General features: G+C 35.7%; 1 protein-coding gene across 3 annotated transcripts in view; it reads right to left on the bottom strand.

The window, feature by feature from the left end:
- Positions 1-18,413, bottom strand: part of BEGAIN (brain enriched guanylate kinase associated) — a 269,775-nt gene that overhangs the window by 112,319 nt on the left and 139,043 nt on the right. The gene's annotated exons all lie outside the window — the stretch shown is intronic.

Genomic DNA, 18,413 nt, shown 5'->3' with positions numbered 1-18,413 from the left:
TAAAGCTATCAGATTCTACCAAGTTGGAAAGATTTTTTTTTTTAATACAAGCCTAGTAATGGATTATGTGTCTGTCATCTGAGAACTAGACTTCTAACTATGAAGGAGTTCATTATTGGAGGAATGGGCACCAGGGAATGACCAGCTTTGGCCACTGTAACTCATCTAGGCAGCTACTGGTGTGGAATCTATGTTGGTGGAGATAGGAGCCCATAACAAAGAAAGGCTGGGTTTCAGAACTGAAGTGAGGAAAAGAATGAAATGCAAAAAGAAATCACTTCACCTCACACTGTATCATTTCTCTGGGCTGTCTTGTCATATATTGTTAGAAAGTTTGGCATAATTAGTATTCCCAAAGAATTCTGAGAAACAGTTCAGGCTTAGAACAAAGCCTGAATGAAAACATAAAATAAGGATCACTGGTAGGCATTCTGGTCAGCTGAATATTGACCAGCAGAGAGAGCAGAGACCACATTTATCTCTTGGTCTGTGAGCCTGTGTCTTGAACATGAATTCAGCTAACATGGACAAATTCCTGGGAGAGAAGACAAAAGAGGAGAAGAAGGGTTGGGGAAGAAGATGCTAATTTGAATATTCCACCACAAAATTCCTTCAAGGTGAAGCTGATATAATATAATGTTTCTGTGAGGCTTCCTTGGATTACTCTAGCCCACTTTGTTTTCTCATCCTTCTGAATTCTGATAGTCTTTGAGTCAGAATAAGATATTTTAGTACTTAAATATTCTCTGAGCCATTTGGAGCTATGACCAAAGAACTATAAAACTGCAAACCCTTTGATCCACTACTACGTTTATATCCCAAAGAGATTATAAAAAATGGAGGACTCACACATACAAAAATATTTATAGCAGTTTTTTTCCATGGTGGCAAGGAATTGGAAAACAAGGGGATGCCTATCAATTGAGGAATGACTGAACAAGTTGTGGTATATGACTGTAATGGAATTTTATTTTGCTGTAGGAAATGATAAGCAGGTATATTTTGAAAAAACCTGGAAAGACTCATGTGAACTGATTCAAAATGACGTGAACAGAACCAAGAGAATACTGTACATAGTAACAACAATGCTGTGTGATCAACTATAATAAACTCAGCTCTTCTCAGGCATACAATGATCCAAGACAGTTCCAAAAGATTCATGATGAAAAATGCTATCCACAGTCAGAGAAAGAACCGTGGAATCTGAATGCAGATCAAAGCATATAATTTTTACTTTTTTGTTTTTTTCTTCTCATGGCTTTTCCCTTTTGCTCTGATTCTTTTTTTTCACATCATGACTAATGTGAAAATTTGTTTAACATGATTTTATATGTTTAACATATATTAGATTGCTTGCTGTATTGGGGAAGAAAGAGGGAAGGAGAAAAATTTGGAATTCAAATCTTACAAAAATAATTGTTGAAAACTATCGTTACATATAATTGGAAAAAATGTTATTAAGTGAGAAAAATTCTCTGGGGTGTGTGTGTGTGTGTGTGTGTGTGTGTGTGTATTTGCGTGTCTATGATAAAATGTGAACTTTTTTCCTGAGAAAAATGTGAATATCTCCTGGGTGAATATCTTCTACAAAGTTCAATATGCTAGCACAAACCTGGCCACAAAAGCACTCTTTAAATCTGAAAGAGCTATATAAATATAGTTGTTATAGTTGCTCGTGCTCAATACAGACTTATTGATTAGTCCTGGTAATATTTGTCCCAGGAGGAACAAAGAACAGAATCTCCTGCCCAGAGCAGGGGATGACCTAAATAACCCCTCCATCACTAAACTTGCTCCCCACACTGTTCTGTGTTTTTCTTCCAAAAGATGAATGTCTGCTTAAAGTATAGTAAATTCTGCAATTTGATTACTCCACCTGTTATAATCTGACTGGCAAAAGTGTCAAAATCGAGCTTGTGGAGCAGAAAACCACTTTGGAAATCTACCAGCATCACGCTCCTGCTTGTCTCCTCCTCTCCTCTATTGGTTCTTATCTCTCCCTTGCAGGAGAGCTCATCTGGCCCCTTTCATCAAATTCATCCCATTATATCCCCTTGAAGTTTTTCTTCAGGGTCTCAAACTCCCTTGACTTCTCATCTTCTCTTCCTTCTGTGTTCTTTTCATTACTTCCCCCCATATCTTCCCATCCCCATAATGACTCTTGTGTTCTCCCACCCATGTTTTCACTGGCTGTCCCACATCCTTGAAACTCTCTTCTTCCTCATCTCTGCCTCCTAGATTCCTTTTAGATTCCTCCTGGCTTCCTTTAAGTTTCCATTAAAGACCCACTTCTGCAAGAAACCTTTTCACAGTCCTCCTTAATGCCTTTATTTTGAGACCATCCCCAATTTATATACATAGTTCACACACACACATATTCACATAGATGCTTGTGTTGTCTGCTCCATTAGACTGAGGAGGCTGAGATCAGAGACTGTTTTTTTCTTTCTTTCTTCATATTCTTACCACTTAGCACACTGCCTAGCAGGCACTTAATAACTGTTGATTGATTTTAAGTTTCTCTTTCCCTCCTCCCTCTCCCTCTCCCTCTCCCTCTCCCTCTCCCTCTCCTTCTCTGCCTTCCTCCCTCCTTCTCTCTCTCTCTCTCTCTCTCTCTCTCTCTCTCTCTCTCTCTTTCTCTATCTCTCTCTCTCTGTCTCTCTCTGTGTCTCTGTCTCTCTCTGTGTCTCTGTCTCTCTCTCTGTGTGTCTCTGTCTCTCTCTCTCTGTCTCTGTCTCTCTCTCTCTGTCTCTCTGTGTGTCTCTGTCTCTCTCTCTCTCTCCCTTCTCTCTCTCTCTCTCTCTCTCTGTCTCTCTCCCTCCCTCTCTCCCTCCTTCTGTCCCTCCCTCTTTCCCTCTCTCCCTCTCTCTTCTCAGATCTATAAGAGAATAATGTAATATATATGCATATATAGTCTATAGTATATTGTATTTACGCATATATACTCTAGAATATCTGTCTATATACTGTATATAGCGAATATTTACTATGTGTAATACATACCTACTATATTGATCTATCTATATATACTATAGACTACTATATATACATATGTATATTATATACGTAGTATAATAGATGTATATGCATATATGTTGCATATGCATAAATAATAATATATAGTATATATTATATTATATATGCAACACACATATACACATACACATATATTACATTGTCCTTGAGGACATAGACATATTAACTGTCCTTGAGGATAGACATATATAATCACCATATAAGTAAAATATTCTAAGGGCTATAAGAGAGATACAAACACAATGCTATGAGGAATTACAGAGAAAGAACATCACTTCTGGCTAAGACTACTTCTAGTGGTGAGTAGGGGAGATCAGGGAAGACTTTAGGAAGGCAATTCTAGAAGATAGATAGGATTTCAATAGCCACAAAGGAAAGTGTATAGTTGAAACAGACAGTTGAGGAAGAATAAAGTAAAATAAAATTGGGTACAAGGAAAAGGTCAGGAGATTTGGAGGTCATATCAGGAAGTGGCTGTGCTATTTAAAAAAAAAATCCAAAAGGCATCAATAAAACTTTTTAAAGGCATAAAAAAACCTCACTAAGCTGGATCAATGAAAAATAAAAGAAGCGGCTGCCAAAGCTGGCTCTGAACAAATCACTTAATGTCTCTGTGCTCCAGGCTAGCCTCCAACTGATGAGTTGATTTTTGCATTGATGGAGGGATTTCCAAACTAGGAATTCTCTACACCTAGGAAATCATAGGTCTAGACTGGCAAGTAACAAATAATCATAACTTTTGAGAATACTGAAGAAAGAAAAGTAGATAGGATTCAGGTCATGAAGGGTCTTGAATACAAAAGTTGAGAGGCTCATATTTTATCTTGTTGACCACAGCTGTGAACCATTGAGGATTCATCAGGCAGAAAAATGAAAGGCTCTGATCTTTTCTTTCCCCTGAGAATGCTGAGGAGATTAGCAATATGGGGCTGATTACTCCCCATTTTATAGCTGAAGAAACTGAGGAGATAAGGGGCAAAATGATCAGCCTAATGCTATTTAGCCAACTAATGGCAGAGACTAGATACATCACCCAGAGCTTCTACATCTGATGAATTCCCACATCACTACAGTAAATCTAGACCAAATAAAAGCTGCTTCAAAAGCTTGATTCACCCGAACCCAGATGGGTCACCTCTCCCTTAGTTCCCTGACATTTTCAGCAGGTCTGAATCTGGGTTTGCTTTCTGAATATTTGTTTTTTTTTGCCTTGAGAACAGCTAAAGTTGGAGCTAATCCTGTTCACTTGATTGTGGAGTTTGAGAGTACCAGGGATTAGCTCTGAGTGGCTAAAAGGTTTCTGATTTTCATAAAATGAATGTTATTTAAAAAAAAAACCCAAAACAACCACCTAGTCCAGTGCAGCAGAAATAGGATTATAAAATATTGAAACTGGAAGGGACCTTAGGGATCATTCAATTCAATTCAGCAAGCATTAAAAAATGCTTCATCCCCATCATGTACAAGGCACTGGGACAGGGTTCAAAAAGCTCAAGGAACTTCTATGAGAAAGGGAAGAGATAGTCATCTTGTATACCCACTCCCCATTTTCTGAATGATACCCAGAGTTTAAATGAACTATCCAAAGTCAAGCAGCATTGAATGAGCCACAGCCAGAACTTTGAAAATTTTTATTCTTTCATAAAAGACCTACTCTGTGCAAGAGATCTGAAGATGAACTAGAACACTCCCTCTCCAAGGCATAAGAGTTGTATGGCCAGACTCCAACATTGATTATGTTTCTCTCCTCGAATTCAGCTCTTGAAATGCCTCCTGTTCCTGAGAGTTTGCCAAATTGATGAAAGGAAAGCTGTTTACTACCACAACAACATATGGAACTTTCATGCCTACCACTTCCTCCACTGTCAATGAATCATCCATAAAAGTATGCACTGACCCTTGGCAGGGATATATTAATTACCTAATTTGTTTTCAATCTGAAGCCAATTCTAGAGATCCAAAATGGCTTTACTTTACCCTGATCCTTGCTTCTCCAAATTCCAAATATCTTTCAAAGTCTAATTCAGATCTTGTCTCCTCAAAACATCCCAGCCCATGGGGATGTGATATCTACTGAATTTGAATTCTAATACATATAACATGATTTGGAATCAGGAAGACCTGATTTGAAATTCAGCCTCAGACACTAGCAGTATGACTCTGGGCATGACACTTCTGCTGCCTCAGTTTCCCCATCTGTAAAATGGAAATATTTATAGAAATGAGATAACAATGATAAAAGGGTATATAATGTTGGGTAGTTTTGCTTCCCTAATAAGACAGACATTGTGCTACAGTGGAAGGAGGTAAAGAGTCTTCATAGCAAGCTTTGCATTACTGTCATTGGACCAGTGCTTGAAGCCTTCTCTGAACTCTTAAAGTCTTTGAGAACCCATAGTTATCTCCATGTCACAGGGAAAGGAAAATACACTTTGAATGCACCAGTACATATTAGCTGATATGAACGAACTTGACTGAGGCCTATTTGCCATGAAAAACCACAAGCTAGTCTCTTGATCAAACATATGAAAGTCAATAGATTTTGTAAATTAGACATAAAGCATTAAGTGTCAGTTCTTTTTGACAGATGAGGAAATTGCAGTCAGTTTATATAATCTAATAAGAGGAAATATAATCAAAATAAAAGTCTGACACTTGGACTTAAAGAAAATAACTTCATAGTGCAAAATGGGGAATTTATGGCCAAAATAATAGTTTGAAAATATTTTGGGGCTTTAAGCAGACTTGAAGTTCAATATGAATCAACAGTGTGGTTTAAAAAAAAGCTAAAGCAATACTAAATTGCATTAAGATAGAGAATGCAGGAATAACCCCACTTCACTCTACTCTGGTCAAATCACATCCAGAATATTATGTCCATTTATGGGATCAATGGTTGATGAACCAGACAATGGCTAAAGAAGGACAACCAGATTAGTGAAAGGCTTCAAGTTCCTGTCATACAAGGACTGGTGGAGAAAACTGTGGATGTTAAGTTTAGATCACAGAAGATTTAGGGGAGATATACTGTCTTCAAGTATTTGAAGTGCTGTTTTTTTTTTCTCTTTGGTCCCAGAGAGCAGAACAAAGAACAATGGGTAGAAACTGCAAATAGACCTAGTTCTGTTCCATCGTTTATTCCATAGTTCCTTGTTCTTAGTTTGTTCCTTATTTTCTTCTTATGGAAGCAAAAAATTCTTAATAATTAGAGCTAACCAAGTGTGATATAAGCTGCCCTCAGAGATAGTGAGTCCCCTGTCTTTGGAGGTTTTAAAGAAAAGACTAAATGATCATTTGTCAAGGGTGAATATAGAGGGGATTCTTGTTAAGACAGAACTTGGGAGGCCTCAGGATCTTTTCCAGTTCTGAGATCCTGTCATTCTAAAGTAGAATAGTGGGAAAATAACTCAATTTGGACCCAGAGCCAAGAAGAGTGTTGATTATCATCTGTATGACTCTGACTCCATCCATAAAACAAGTGGTTGGATGATTTATGAGGTTCCTTCCAGATCTAGATTCTAGAATCTTTGAATCCTGAGCCACTGTCTTTTCACTTACAAATTAAAAATATATCAATCATGGCTAACTTGAAGAAGTTTGTTTTGTTTGACTATCCATATTTGTCACAAAGACTTTGTTGCTGATGTTGTTTTTAACCTGGGAAATTGTGAAAGAAAGTGGGAGGAAGAAAAAGTGGATTTTGGTTAACTGGAAAAATAATAGTTAAAAATATGTATGTATATGTGTATATATATATATATATATACACACACATGAACACATATGCACATGCACATCAGATCCATTCATTTACATTCTAAAACCCCAATTCGAATATATACATATTTGTACTTGGCACCTTTGTAGATTATTGAGCTCCAACCTGAAAAAAAAATCAAATTTCCCATTTTATTTCTTGCCATCTGCCTTAATGCACATATTGAGAATAAGGGAGAGAAAAACAATTACCTTCAGTCCCTGGACATTGGCCTGTTCTGTGTACACAAATAAACCTAGCTATCAAACCTTGAACATTTCCAGCTCAGATGACCTTTGTCAACAACATCTGAATGGACCAGCATCTGAATGGGAAAATTTTATGATTTAAAATACTTTATGTCCATCCTTTCCTGTTCTCTAACAAAATTGTATAAAGCCAGCTTCCACTGCATTATGCACAGTGTAATGAACTGAACTTGGAGGTAGAAGATGAGTTCAAATCCTACTTCACCTTAGGCAAATAATTTAGCTCTTAGAAGCCTCAAGTTTTTCATCTGTTATATGGATATTTTAGAACTGAAAAAAAAAATTGGGAGAACATCTAGTCCCATCCCTTTATTTTATAGTTGAGGAATCGAGACTTGAGATGATTTTTGTTCCCACCATCCCACTCTTCCCTGTCTATCTTCGTCCAGATTTTTTTTCCCTTTCTCTGAGTCCCTATGGTATTTGCCTTCATTGAACCTCAGTAATGGTGAATTATAATGCTCATAATATAAACATCTCCTCTCTCACAGGGTTGTTGTGAGAATCAAATATAATTAGTATGATTACAGCAATCTGCATAAGGCGTTAGTTGTCAGTTGTGAGGTTAGAGACCTTGTACAAGGTATTTTTTCTCTCTGGGTTTGTTTACTCCTCTGTAACATGAGGGTATTTGATTAGATTATTGCATTAGTCCCTTCTATCTTTAAAATGCAATTGTTATAAGATTCTAAGGTTTCTTCCAAATCTGAAATGCTAGAAATCTGGGAAACCTACCATTTCAATGCTGTAAATCAGCTGAGAAATCCCTAGTTCAATCCATATCCCAGGAGAAATCTCCTGCATGTAGCAGAACCTAACATACAAAATGACTGCAATAATGTAATTTGAAATACCTACCCCACATATAAAAATAAGTAACTGTTGGAAAGTTGCATAGAACAAATTCTGGCTCCAAAGAAAATCCCTCTGTCTTTAACATATAATTTGTTACATGGGAGAGAGAAAAATACCAAGGGAAAGTTGTGGTGGCATGAAAAAAAAGACAAAAATTTCAGAAAGAAAAAAAAAAGAAAGGAATCCCTTTACATATTATGTATGACAGGGAGTCTTCTGCTCTCTGCTTAAATACATCCATGATGGGGAATTCTTTACTTCCTGAACAGCTCATTCCACTTTTGTTTGAATCAGCAGGAAGTTTTTTATTTTAAAAATTTCCTTTACCTGTTTATTGCTTCTTAGCTTGGATAAGTTTTGTTTTGTTTTGTTTTGTTTTTTCTTTTTGGCAAGGCCATTCGGGTTAAATGACTTGCCCAGGATCACATAGCCAGCAAAGGTCAAGCTCCTGAAACCAGAATTGAAATCAGGTCTTCTTAATCCTAGAGCCAATTCTCTAACCTCTGTACCACCCAGCAATCTCAGGAAGGTTTTTTGTTTTTGTTGTTTAATATATAATATATATATATATATATATATATATAATTCAAACAACAATAACAACAACAAACTGAAACACTAAAACTTCCATTCATTGATTCCAGTTCTTTCCTTTGAGCCAAAGAACAAGTCTAATCCCTTATTTATTAACCATTTTTCTAGGAGTTTTATTCCCCTGTCAAACCACAATCCCCCAAAGAGGCAGGGACTATATGCTATTTTTCTTTTTATTCCCCATAGGATTCAGAGCAAGGCCTTAAACATAATAATTAACTAATATCTAGCATGTGTCTCATTTCCCCAGCCTCAGGAGTATCTGAAGGGCAGGGTTGCCTTTCCTAATACCTCTTCACAGCATTTATCACATTCTATGAAAAATAAAAAAGTTATCTAGCTCATCCCTTCCTTTAAATGGCCACGAGTGAAAGTCTATTAGAATGAACAGGTGTGGCACATTCTCCAATTAAACACTTCTGTTTTTTCACTTATGCTGTCTGGAAATGAGCTGTTGTTTATTTAACTAATTGGACCAAACCACTCCAGCTTCCAATTGTAAACAGAGGTGGGCAATTGGAATTAATTTAAACAATGTGAGAGGGGCCTTTTTGGCTTAGCCAAGGATCATAAAGTTAATGTGAAATAACAGGATGATTAAGGCATCCAACCCCTTCATGAAAGGTAATTATACTCCCTCATTGCTGGCGCCTGGGAGAATTCACTCAGGTGTACAGGCAATTGTCTGCAGGGGAAGAGGGACACATCTGGAGAGAAAGCAGAATCATTTTCTCCAGTAAATCTGTCCAAATATTTCTGTTTCTATCACCTAACAATGGTCTTTTGGAATTAACCTCATTTTTTTCCCTCATTAAAATGAAATAGGTAGTCCAACCACATCCCGCTCAAGTTTTATGCTAATATCTTATAATGTATCTCAAAGACTGTATCAGAAGAGTGTCAGGTCTCATAGGGCTGGTCAAATTGGAAAAGTTTTCCTCACTGGTCCACATGATTCTTTGTAAAAAACACAGAATGTTAGCTTGAATTTATAGAACTTCAGAACTACTAATGTGGATGGAATCCACATGAGGCAGTGAATCCAAGAAATGTATTCTCCTTCTCCTTCTCCCTCTTCACAATTCGCTGTATTTATATCACATTCATTACCTCCCAATGTACATATTGTTCTTCCATTGCTCCCAAGCAAAATGTAAGATCCATGAAGGCAAGGGCTAGATTTTTTTTTTTTGGTCCTATTTTTGTACCTCAGAAATTTGCAAACACTACAAATCAGGGCTTAATTTATTTTGTTGCTTCTAGAGATAAGAAAGTGATGTTGAATAAATAATTATATAAATTGTACTTTAAAAATGTCATGCATATATCTTCTTTCCCCTTCGCCTCTAAAAGCTGGTTGTTAAACATTTACCAGCATGCCTCTGTTCCTATTCATCTATTTCAATTCCCAAACAAACTCTATTTCTTAATAATAACAATAACAACTAAATATCATCTCAGCCCACAATAGGATCATTAGTTTTCTTATGCATAAAATGAAGAATCTAGATTAGGTGATCTCTTAGGTCTCTTTCAGTTCTAACATTTAGTCCCTTCCAGAAATGACAAACTATTGTCTTTGATTTTAAGGTCCCCACCAGCTCTATCATCCTTTAATTCTATCATTCTAGAGCCCCTCCTACGTTTGAATTCTTCCTCCCCTGAATTTCCTACATTAACACATTCTGTACCCTACTTTTGACACTTCAATACAAACTGCCTTATGACACATCTCTTAAGTAATTGCTATTCAACTCCTGTATCATTAATTAACTTTTCATGTGTTTATATCTTGTTTCCCAACATGTGACTTGTTCCCTTATGAGAAAGGGGACTGTGTGGGATTCCTATCTATCTCCAGTTGACACCCAGCTCACGATCTTCACACCAAAGGTACTTAGTACAAATATACTGACTGATAAGTCATTCTTTGTGTATCTCCGGTCTCTGACCTTTGTGAAATCAAATGAAGTTGCCTGTATCTTCAAAATAATAAGACACTGAGGATATTTTGAGTGCCTATTGTGAGATATTTGACAAATTTGTTTTCTTGTAATTTCCTATAATTTCATGAGAAATTACAGATCTTTGAAATGTTGAAATATTGTTTTCCTCACTGGAGTAAACAGGAATCTTGATTTGATGAGTAGTACAATGATGACTGGAACAAATAAAAGGGAGAGGCAACCCCCACTTATGGGTAACCAGAGAGGAAAGAATATTACATGTCTCAGTCATTGTTTGGCATTTCTACTAACATAAAACCAAAGAACATTAGAGCAGACAGATTTTATTATTAATCCAGACCAACTCCCTCATTTTATAGAAGAGGAAACTGAGGTCTAAAGAAGGAATCATAATGGTAATTTGACTGGTCTGTGAGCAGAGATAAGCAGTGACTCACTGAACCCTCAAGAAATCACATTCATTCTTTATTATTATTATTATTTTTTTTACTATCAACTGTCACTCACCACTCCTCTCCCATAACACAAGCTGGCATCCAAATCCAAATTTTGAGATATATTGAGATACATGTTACTTCTACTTTTCAAGAAATACTAGCATAGGGTCAAGGATCTTTATCACCAAAACCAGAAATTAGATAGTCATGTAGCTGCATCCTTCTCACTTCTCTCTTCCTTCCATCCATGGACTTAACATTTTCAACTATTTATGAGAGTTATCACAGAACAGGGGTTCTTAACCTGGGGTCCACAATACGTGTCCCACAAGAGATCCTTGGATATATTTCAAGGGGTGAGTCCATCAATTTAGAACTTTTGATATTTTCAATGAGATTACCTACATATTTTATTTTATGCATTATAAAACATAGTTTTGAGAAGAAATCTATAGGTTTCATCAGACTGCCAAAGGGGTTTATGCTACTAAAAAACATAGTTTTGAGAAGAAATCTATAGGTTTCATCAGACTGCCAAAGGGGTTTATGCTACAAAAAAATGCTTAAGGAATCTCTATTAAGTAGGTAAACCTGCTTCAGATAGGGATTAGAGTAGATGATATAACTTCTTTCAACTCTGGGATTCTACAATTTAAAAATTTTTTGAATATAATTCCTAAAAGGCTTCTATCCCCTGGAAGAGTGCCATCTCTCCTTAAAAAAATTAAACTTTTAGGCAGCTGAGCCCATAGATAATCCTGGGTCCAAGAGCTACAATGAAAACAAATAAAAAACCCAATTGTAGCAACAGGCAACAAATAGGATCATTGCTCTAGAAGTAGTGGGAGCCTCAGAGGCCATTAATGAGGGGAAAACAGCTACTTTTCAAGGTAGCTAATTCCTCTTCTGAATAGCTCTACTCATTAGGAACCTTTTCCTAATTCTCAAGACTAAATCTGACCGGCAACTTCAAACCATTATCCTGATCTCTGTCCTCTGGGCCAGAGTGAACACATGGAATCCATCTCTCTTCCATTTGATTTGAAAACCTGCTATAAGGTGTCCATTAAAGTTTCTTCCTTGGCTAAACTATTCAAGCCCCTTCAAACTGTTCCTTGTAAGATATGACTTCTAGATAAGCCATTCTCCTCTTTACCACTCTATTGGACACTAGCAATTTTTTCAATGACTTCGATGAAAGCAGAGAAGGCTTATTATCTAACCTGAAGATGATGCAGAGCAGAGAGAAAAAGCTAATAGAAATAGCTGACAGGGCTATGGATAGATCTCTGAGGTATTGAATCTTTTTCTTTAAGGTTTAAGTCTTTGAAGATTAGTCTTTGAATCCCATTATTCAACTAGCTCAAAATACATTCAACTATAATATTATCCAGGCCACATGTCTTCAACTTTTCCACCTAGATAGCCTGAGAAATTTTGTTCAATGCTATGCTGAAATCCAAGTATAGTCAGTCCACTGTATTCCCCTGATTTAGTAATCTAGCAAACCCATCAAAAAGGGAAATAAGGCTAGCTTGACATAATTTATTCTTCTTCAAGTAATGTTAGTGCTTTTTGTAAACTTTGATATGTAACAAAATTTAACGGAGGTGGTTTCTGAAAATCTAGAAAAGGAAGCAGTGATCGATCACTCCTGCTTCAGTGTAAGCTATACTTCTCCAACCAAACCCTTCTTACTTTTCTTAAAACTGGGACAATATTTGCCCTCTTACCAGTCCTACAGGATCTCTCCTTTTCTTCTTGACTTCAAAGCCATGCTCTGCCAATGACTCAGTAACCACTTACATTAGTTACCACTGTATCCTAAACTTCATTTGGTCATGCTAAGTGAGGAACTCACTGAGAGCTCAAGGCACTTTTCTGTTATCTCCCCATGTACCCTGTTTTCTCCAATTTCCCTAAAACCACTTAGTTTATCTCCTCATTCTCTTCTAAACTTTCTATGATCTGACTTCAGGAATCATCATTGTTCAACTGAAATGGTTTTCCCAAAAGTTACTGACGTCCCTTAATTAAATGTTACACCTAATGGTCTCTTCTCAGTCCTCACATTAAAAAAATCTTATTTAATGTTTTATTTTTTCTCATGTAACATCACATGTAAAAACAATATTAACATTCCTTCTTTTCAAATTTTGAGTTCCAAATTTTCTCTTCTCCTTTCTCTTCCCCTACTGAAAAGGTAAGCAATATGAACAGTCATGCAAAACCTCTCACATAAGTCATTCTGTAAAAGAAAATTCAGATAAAAAATCCTCAAAAAAAATAAAGAAACAGTATTATTGGGGGCAGCTAGGAAGTGCAGTGGATAAAGCATCAGCCCTAAAGTCAGGAGTGGGAAAGATCAATTCTCCAAGAGCCTCCACAGCTGTGGATCATAACATCTGAAGGAGTTGCAGGGCAGCCTTTGCTGACACAGGTGTTGCTGTCTCTCAGTCTCCTTGTGAGAACAAGAGGAGATCCATTCTGGGTTGGATCTCCAGCAGCCATTATCAGGTGGCTCCCGTGTATTCCAACAGCTCTCCCATGTATTGCAACAAGGAGGAATTGAGTTCAAATCTGCCTTCAGACACTTAACACTTAATACTTCCTACCTGTGTGTCCTTGGGCAAGTCATGTAACCCCAATTGCCTCAGCAAAAAAAAAAAAAAAGTATTATTGATTGGGATTCAGAACCTAAAAGTTCTCTGCCTGGAGAAAGTCAGCAGCACTCATCCTAAGTCATTACAGAATTGTCCTAGATCCTTGCACCTCTAAGAATAGTGAAATCATTCATGGTAAATCTCATATAATATTTCTGTTACTATGTACAATGTTCTCCTGGTTCTGCTCATTCCACTTTGTATCAGTTCATGTAAGTCTTTGCATGTTTTTCTGAGAGCATCTTGCTTATCATTTTTTAAAGCACAACAGTATTACATCACAATAATATACATCAACTTGTTCATTCATGCCCCAATTTATGACCCTCTCAATTTCCAATTCTTTGCCACTAAAAGAGTGGTTATTAGTACTTTGTACATGTAGGTCCTTTTCCTTTTAAAAAATATCTTTTTGGGAGACAGACCTAGCAGTAGTATTGGTTGGTCAAAGGGTATGTACGGCTTTATAACCCTTTGGGCATAAACCCAAATTGCACTCCAGGATAGCTGAATCAGTATACAACTTCACATTAATATTTTAATTTTTCCACATAACCTCCAACATTTGTCATTTTCCTTTTCTGTAATATTAGCCAATCTGATAAGTGTGAGGGAGCAGCTCGGAGTTGTTTTAATATGCATTTCTTTCATCAATAGTGATTTAGAGAATTTGCATATATGACTATAGATAGCTTTCATTAATGTGTCTAAAAACTACCTTTGACCATTTATCAACTGAGTAATGGCTCCTATTTCTATAAATTTGACTCATTTTCTATGTCTGAGAAATGAAGTCTTTATCAGAGAAATTCACTATAAAATATTTTTTCATAGTAATGATTTCATCAATTATGCATTTCCCTCTATCTGATCTTTCCCATTTATCTCCCCCTCCTTTTATCTTGTTCATTCTCAAAAGCATTTTGCTTTTGACTTTTACTTCCCCTCCCTCCCTCAAACTGCCTTCCCTTCTATCGGCACCTCTTTCTTTTATCTCATTCCTTTCCTATTTTCCTGTATGGTAAGATAGATCTATACCAAACTAAGTGTATATATTATTCCCACTTTTGAGTCAATTCCAATGAGAGTTAAGGCTCATTTGTTCCCCTTTCTGCTTCCCCCATTTCCCCTTCTACTGTAAAAATTTTTTCAGACCTCTTTTATGTCAGATAATTTATCCCATTCTACCTCTCCCTTTCCCCTTCTCCCAGGGAATTATTCTTTCTCGTTCCTTAATTTTATTTACTTTTTAGATAATAATACCACCATAATCAATTCATACTTCTTTCTGTATGTGTATACTCCTAAGTGACCTAATAATGAAAAAGTTTTTAGGTGTAATACATTTTCCCAGGAAAGGAATATAAAATACAAATATAAATGACCTTATTGAATCCCTTATAATTTCTCTTTCCTGTTTACCTTTTTATGATTATTTTGTATCTTGTATTTGAAATTCAAATTTTCTGTTCAGTTCTGGTCTTTCCATCAAGATGCTTAAAAGTCCTCTATTTCAGTGAATTTAATTTCCTTCCCCTCCCATTTTTTGGGTAAATGATTCTTGGTTGTAATCCTAGCTCTTTTGCCTTCTGGAATTTCATATTCTAAACCCTCCAATTCTTTAATGTAGAAACTGCTAAATCTTGTGTTATCTTGACTGACTCCATGACATTTGAATTTTTTTTGGCTGCTTGCACATTTTCTTCTTGATTAGAAGGTCTAGAATTTGGCTATAATATTCTTGGGAGCTTTAATTTTGGGATCTCTTCGGTGCATTCTTTCAATTTCTATTTTATCCTCTATACATTTTCTTGGACAATTTATTGAAAGATTATGTCTAAGCTGTTTTTTTTTTTAAATCATGACTTTCAAATAGTCCAATAATTCTTAAATTATCTCTTTTGGATTTTTTTCCTAGGGCAATTGTTTTTCCAATGAAATATTTCACATTTTATTCTATTTTTTCATTTTTTGATTATATTTGATTATTTCTTGATGTCTGATAAAGCCGTTAACTTTTGGTTGGCCAATTTTAGCTTTTAAAGAATTATTTTCTTCAGTGACCTTTTGTACCTCCTTTTCCATCTTTCCAATTCTACTTTTTAAGGAGTTCTTCGCTTCAGTTAACTTTTGTTTACCTTTTTCCATTTGACTAGTTCTGCTTTTCAAGACATACTTCTCTTCATTGGATTTTTGTTCTTCTGAGTCACAAGGATTCATAATATTAGTGACATTTTTGACTACTCACTGACACATATTCACATATCCAATCAGTTGCCAAACTCTGTAATGTCTCTCTTCACATATTTATATCTAGCACATAAATCTTCTCTTTACTACTTACACAGCCCTAATTCAAGGCATCATCATCTCTTGGGCATATTATTGTAGCTCTTTCCACTATACCATACTGTTTCTTGTTTGATCTGAATGGTTTCTCTTGGAGTTTTCAGAATTTCATTTTTAAAATTCTGAACCTAACAAACTCTAAATAAAGTGAGCATTTCCATATACAATGTAGAAGAGATTGTGTATGAAATAGATTTTCTATATATCATATAGCATTTGTTTTTCTTTTTCAGTATGATACATTCACTATATAACTTTCAAAGCTATACTGCTGGTCTGGAATTCCTTCTGTTCTCTTTTCAATTTGGGGAGGGAACTATACTCCTTTTCCTCTTCTTCCTCTCCTCTCCTATTTCTCTTCCAAAAAGAAAAGAAAAATACTTGTAACAAATACGCATAGTTAAACAAAACAAATATCCATGTTTGTCATTTTCAAATCAGGTATGTCTGATTTTGTAACTTGCTTTAATTACCTCTCTGTCATGAGAGGTGCTTGACATGCCTCATCATTTATCCTCTGGGATCATGAATGATCATTATATTGGTGAGAGTTCTTAAGTCTTTTGAAGTTTTTTTCCTTCTCATTATTGTCATAAAATTTCATTCTTGAAAGTTTCCCTTCCCTTGAAAGCTATGACATCTTTTATCTGCTTATTTTTTTTTTAAAAAAGAAAATTCTTTAAATTAAAAAAAAATGAACAAGCATTAACTCTCTCCCTCCCACCACCTCCACTTGGAAAAAAAACAACAAGGAAAAACTAAACCCAATAACAAATATGCATAATCAAGCAAAACAAGTCCTCATATTGGTCACATCCATATATAAATATATATATATATATATATATATATATATATATATATATATACCATTTTATATCTTGAATCCATTACTTCTCTATCCAGAAGTGGATATACTTCTACTACCACTGGTCTTCTTCTATCTAATCTTTTTTAGAACTTTTTGAAATCTTTTCTTTCAAGAATTCATGTGCATATCAAATTATGAATGGACTTTATCTCCTCTAGCAGACTTTCCAAGAGAAAGAAGAATAGTTATTTTCTTTCTAAGGTTCCTATAATTTTTACTCAAGTAACTAATTTTTCCTTGTTAGTCCACATCAAACCCAGAATAACACTACTCTCACTACCTAGGATTTTCTTATAAAAAGAATTACTCACTAGTTCCAAAGGCATTTGATTAGGCAGACTACTCTCTTCCTCACTTGGAGAACATCAAAGAGTCAATCTTGTAAGTCACTAGATGAATTAAATTCCTATTCAGGGTAGTGGTGTTAAATATAGTTCTTTACAAGTTCTGGAGATCAGAAGATGTGAACATAAGTGCTGGCACCTACACTTGAGCCAGAGAGAGATTCAAGGCAAGTCACTTCTACTATTTGTGACTCAAGTTTCCACCTTTGGCATTAAATAACCTGTGATTTAGTCAGTCCAGGTATTCCTTCCATCTATAAAGATCACACCTTCCATTTTCCCATGTTCCATGAGTGTTCTTGTGACTAAATTGTTCAACCCTTTATTGGTGAAAATTTTCACATTTACCTTGACAGATTGTTAAACAAGACAGAATATTTCCAGACTCATACTCAAAGTTTGAAACCATTTCTATCTTTGAGGGCTCTAATAGGGCTTGCACTCTTCCAGCATGGCCTTGGAAAACCCAAGGTCACCTCCATGTTACAATGACATAATTGTGGAGGATTTTGTTCCTCTTGTATAAAATGAGGATGATTCCATTTTATATATCTATCTCACAAGGCTCTTTTTGAAGGACAGTATAAGTGTTGGAGGCTAGATTTGAATTCTGGTCTTCCTGACTCTAAACTCAGCACTCTAGCCACTGAAATACTTAGCTGTCTGATGATTAGATGACCTCTCAGGCAACAAGTAAAAAAATCAAGAAACATTCATTAAGCCTTACCATATTCCAGACACAGTGCTAAATACTGTGGATACAAAGAAATATAAACAATTCCTGCTTTCAAGGAATTTGGGAGACAACATACAATGATGCACAACAACATATGGATAAATTTGAGTAGCTCAGAGAGAAGGAACTAACACTGAGGAGAAACAGGAAAGATTTATTGTAGAAGGTAAGATTTTGTATAAGATTTGAAGAAAGTCAGGGAAACCAGAAGGCACAGAAAAGGAGGGTAAGCATTGCATGCATGGGAGATGGCTACTGAAAATACATGGAAATGGGAGATACAATGTTTTGTATGATGAATTGTATGGAAACCAGCATAATGGAATCATAATATATATGGAAGTAGAGTATAAGAGTAAATAAGGGACTCAAAAGTCCCTTCAAGTTCTAAATTTGTAACCTTATGAAAATCAGTTTTTAAGCATATGGTAACTTTTTAAAATTTCCTTTTTCTTTTTAATAGTATTTTATAGTTCCAAATATATGCAAAAATAGTTTTCAACATTTACCTTTGTAAAACCTTGTGTTTCATTTT

The sequence above is a fragment of the Sarcophilus harrisii genome, chromosome 2, assembly GCF_902635505.1.
Source record: "Sarcophilus harrisii chromosome 2, mSarHar1.11, whole genome shotgun sequence".
In the NCBI taxonomy this organism is placed as follows: Eukaryota; Metazoa; Chordata; class Mammalia; order Dasyuromorphia; family Dasyuridae; genus Sarcophilus; species Sarcophilus harrisii.
The sequence above is the reverse complement of the archived record's forward strand: the minus strand, read 5'-3'. Positions and strand labels throughout refer to the sequence as shown.